This window comes from Pocillopora verrucosa, chromosome 3, assembly GCF_036669915.1.
Source record: "Pocillopora verrucosa isolate sample1 chromosome 3, ASM3666991v2, whole genome shotgun sequence".
Classification (NCBI taxonomy): domain Eukaryota; kingdom Metazoa; phylum Cnidaria; class Anthozoa; order Scleractinia; family Pocilloporidae; genus Pocillopora; species Pocillopora verrucosa.
The window spans coordinates 22286917-22291929 of record NC_089314.1 but is presented as its reverse complement, the minus strand read 5'-3'; the positions used below and the strand labels follow the sequence as shown (position 1 = coordinate 22291929).

At 37.7% G+C, this 5013-nt stretch overlaps 1 pseudogene; it reads right to left on the bottom strand.

Annotated features, from left to right (window-relative positions):
* Positions 1 to 3912: 3912 nt before the first annotated feature.
* Positions 3913 to 5013, bottom strand: LOC131774247 (uncharacterized; annotated as a pseudogene).

Here is a 5013-nt window from a genome sequence, read left to right as displayed (position 1 = left end):
GAATTGTGGGTTGTGTGTGGGTTTATATGCAGAAAGTGGAGCTACGCCATTGGTGGGAATATGGTGACGAGAAAACAGGAATAAATTAGTTGAATGAAAATCGCTTGTTGATTCCGTGGGGATTAAGGGTGCCGATTTGGAATATAAATTTTTGTTCTAGTGTTTTACGGCTTTCCGTATTAAAAGATGTTGAGTTGAGCTTATGTGTGGTCGTCTCTTCCCCGCAATAACAGACGGGAAGGGAATGGGTTTTATGTTTGGGGGTAGTTCGGGGGTTAGGGCGGGGAATTTTGTTGAATGACGATATTTTGAATGTCCGGGAACTTTCAAACACTTTGTCATAAAAGAAAGTATGTCATTAAATAACTATGCATGGTAGAAGTTGAATAATTATTGTTGTTGAGTAAAAGGTTTGGACTGAAGTTGAATAATTAATTTTGTTGAGTAAAATAAATATAGCTATTGAAGTTGAATAAACATTGTTATTGAATGAAAATAATTTAGTTTAATATGAAAAGAGAATGCGTATTGTTGAACATAAATATAAAATGTTGAATATAACTGTAAACTGTTGAATAAAAATATATTTTGTTGAGCATAAATATAAGTTGTTGAATATAAATATGCAAGTTGTTGAATTTTGCAACATTTGGCTAACCATAGTCGAGTACGTCACATCACATCTTCCAAGCGTCCCCACATGACTTCCTCTTTCATTTTCAGTGTTCGCCATACAAACGAATCACTTTTCGCTGCTTCTTGGATCCCGCTAAGTACAGGTTCGTTAACGTTTGACTACTCTGCAATGTTTTCAAAAGCTATATGGTTAATTTAAGATATGTCTGGTGGTGTGCAGAGACACAAGCTACTGGCGCCTCGGCATTCAGTCGCGGTACACTGATTTGTGTAGGGTAAGCCAGCCCAGTCGTACAGGCCGCGTTTTTATAAGTTTAATGAATAGTCTTAACTGAAGCATATTCTGTTGGTGTGCATAGAGTTACGAGCCATTTGGCGGCATCATAATTTGGTCGCAAGATATTTGTATATGACAAAGTTAAATATTTGTACATGCCACTTTTTGGTGTCTGGTAGGTTCTGGTCGTGCAGATCTGATCGGGCTCAATAGTTTCATATAACATCTGTAGTTTTCCTCGTCATTTTAAATGAAACCGTTTATGCCTTTGAATGTCCTCACGAAATAATTTTATCCATAACTTGTTTTGCGTTACGCTGCCAAGTAAAAAAATTACCCAAATCGTAAGGGGTCAGTTTGTTCAAGGAGTCGACAGACAAATCTCACGAGAAAACGCCATTCAGTGTTTCGTTTACAGGTTGTATTTAGACGCAGAAACAGCATGTGAGGTTGCAAATAGTGTGCTTAAAAATCATGGGTCTCGCAGCGTTTTATATCCGATCTCTAAATCTCGTAAGTCATTGTTATTAGTCTCCAAGTCTCCCATTTCTTTCAAAGTTCTAACGTGATAGAAATTTCTTTTATTACAACTGATGCTCTTATCAAAAGAAAACTAGAGCAGCCCAAACTTAGCGAAGGCAGTCTATTTAATACCTCGCTAAAGCTAACGGACGGGAGGATGCTGCAAAGCTAACAATTTACTGTCAGATACATGAACTTGCAATTAACTGAGTTAACCGCCGGTACATGTGATATTAAAGAGTCAGTGTAGCGCTCGGATTGTTCAGTCTCGATCACAGATTTTCGAACAAGGGTCTCGGCGTCTTGTTATTCTTGTATTATACCACTCGCCACCCCTTGCATTACTGAATATACTGTACACTGCCAATTTGACACGAGTTCGTAGTCTTCACCACCCATTTCAGCGAAATCAAAATTAGCTCTGGGCTTAATATCCGAAATATCTCGAAATTAAGTAATAATTGCGAGTATGTAACCCATTCAAGCTTTTTCAGTGGTAAATAAATGTGTGCAGTGTACTTCTGGCTCATTTCTAAGCTCGTTAACATAAATATTATTGGAAATATGCCTCGCGGCGATCACTGTGCTGAGTGGGGTTATAACAACGATCGAAGGTGCCCAGAAAAGCAAACTTGATTCGGGATCTCTTAACTTTTGTCGAAGACCACGCTTATCAGCTAAAGGGACAACACATACCCGTTGTGTGGCATCACTAAGAACTCATGTTGAAAGAAACATTTTGAAATTGAAGTAATTTAGAATTCTTTCAGGAGTTATTCCACTTTTGTTGAAATCAATGTTGGATAGAATTATTTTTGTTTGTGCAGCATTAACTAATTTATGTCCAAGAAGCATAAAGTAAGGAGCACACTGTAGAAACAAGAACTTTTATTTACTGAATTTGTTGATCTTTTTGTCTTTGGGATAACTGTTTTGTGTGAAAATTGTTACTAGGTAAGGCTTCCATAAGGAAAGAAGGAACTATTTGCTGACAGTAAAACTTGTAAACTGTTGCTACAACAGTTACCCAAAACTTATCATTAAAAGTAATTGTAACAATAAATATCCCTTTACTTGTATGGGTAACAAAATCGCAAGTTTTTAAACCTGCAACTGCCATGCCAGTCTGAACTTGGAAATAATGTAGATGATTTTTATCCAGAAAAACATTCCCATTTTCATCTTTTTTTCCACCAACAGTTGGTAGCAGGAAAGCAACTTTAGGGTCAAGGTCCTTCCCTTTAAATGGACATTTTATCTCTACTACTGTAGGCTCACAACACTGACACTTTCTAATACCATAGAGACTTGCTCCTATCCCAGAGTAACTGCTACTAATTAGGAGACCTGGCTCTTCAAGATAAAATGAACAGTGCTTTTTTTCATTGAGTTTTGAATAGTAAAATTTTGTATTTTCTTCTTCCTCCATATTCTATGGCTTCAGGATACACTTGGCTTTCTTTAAATTCTTTTTCTTCGGTGAAATTTTAACATTAAGTGATACATCAATGTGAGGAACTTTTTCTAAAGTTTTTTGTCAGGTATAAAGAGATTTTATTTTTTTCCCAGTAACTAAAAGGTGTCTCATCTCATGCCAGCTTTTGTTTTTGTGTTGTCCCATGGTCGCTTTGTTTATAGTCATTCTATCATTGTCTGAAAAGGTCAAGGCTTTTAGAAATTGTTCTGCAAAATTTAAAAGGTTGTCCTCCGATAGCTTATTAAAATTTGTCATGACATAATTCTTAGCTTGGGATAATATGGTCAGGTGAGGTATATTATTATCAAAATGAGAAGAAAAATTTTCATTTTCATCATAATATGGGGAAAATGGTAAAATATCAAGAATACTAGAACAAGGATCAATTTTTCGAAGTTTCTTTGCAAAATCAATTTTTTCTTTAAGAGTTATTTCCTTTCTACCTTTCATGGGTCTAGGATCAAAGGAGTCAATCCAGGAATCATCATATGGTGTTATTTTTCTTTCCTTTTTCATCAAAGAGCTTTGGGAAACTTTCATTTCAGACATAGGGACAGGTTTGAGTGTGGGTGTTGGCATGGGGTTCCAATATGCAGACATAGAGGTGACAGACTTTCTTTGATTTGAAAGAAAATCATCAAGTTCAAACAAATTTGCTCCTAAATGTCTGCATTCATGATCGGCTCCACCCTTGCACCTACAGAATGCAGAATACGCAGACCCAGTTGAGTCCAGAACAAACCAGAGCCTGTAAAGTTTATCGCCCTCATGAGTTTTTTCGTTCTGAGTTGGTATAACTCCAGCTACAAACACAAAAAAAGCACTGCCATCAAGGTCCTCTGTAGTGTTTACTCCAAGGCTTTGAACATGGCCATTTGTGCATAAATTGTACTCTTCAAATGAGCGCCAGGAGAATAACTTGCCTTTATCATAATCAGTTTTGCTCATAATCAGATGATTAATAATGTCCATTAGTCCAAATGGCGGGAGCTGAGAGACGTCATTGGACAATGATGCCATTTGGAAGGAAGGGGTCCAAAATTTTTTGTCCTGCTGGAAGTTTGAGGCGTCTTGACAAACATTCATCAATGGACTCATTTTCAAAATCAGGGTCTGTAGGAAGGTCCATAAAAGCAATTGCTTTAGCTAGGTGAATAAGTTCGGTTTTGCAGTAAGTGGAGACTTGAACACCCCGAGCAGAAATAAATGCTTTAATATTTTTCACATCCATCTGGTCAAAGTTGGAATCAGTAGATGTAGCAATGGCTTGTTTAGAAGGTGGTTGCTTGGTGGTGGTACATGAAGTTTTGTCTGTTGGTGTTTGGGAACTAGTCATCGTAGAAGGTTTAGTACATGTAGCTGGATTTAGCTGTTTTACAGAAGTGGTTTGTTTGGCAGTGGTAGCTTCTGGAGATTGAGTTGGCCTTTTCACAGTTGTTTTAGAGTAAGAAGGCGATGTTTTTGTATTTAAAGAAGTTAGATCTTGACCAAGTTGCTTGGATTCTGTAGCTTTAATCAAATGTGGTTTGAAGGAAGGATGAGTTTGTGACATTTGTTTCACAGCTTTGGCATTTGAATTACCACTGTTTTCCAAATCTATTGAAACAGAGGATGCTGTATTCTCAGGCAGAGGAGCACTACAACAGCCACCTCTAGGCAAAAGGAGATTAAAATGATTTGCCTGAGCATACTCATCATGATACATCGAAGTGATTGGACACTGACACTTCTTCTTTGTGAGGGATGAAAACGAATCAGTTTTCATAATCGGTTCAAAGTTGCACCATTTTTTCTGCGACGATGAGAAGGTGCAAATGGGTCGCTCGAGAAGCGATGCACAGCTGAAGATGTCCACAGTTTCAGCCCAAGTTCCCGTGATCTTGCTGTTTTTGACATGATCCTCCACGGAGTTCGAAGAGAAAAGTAGCGGCTCAAACACCTTCGGATTTCTCTCTATCAAACTAGATTTTAACCTGCGGATTTCTTCATGTTTCTCATCACTTACTTCATCATTCCAGAGAGCAATTGCTCGGTAAAAACAATTTCCATCACCCCTGACGACGACTTATCTCCTTTGAGGAGGTAAATTTCCGGAAGCCAT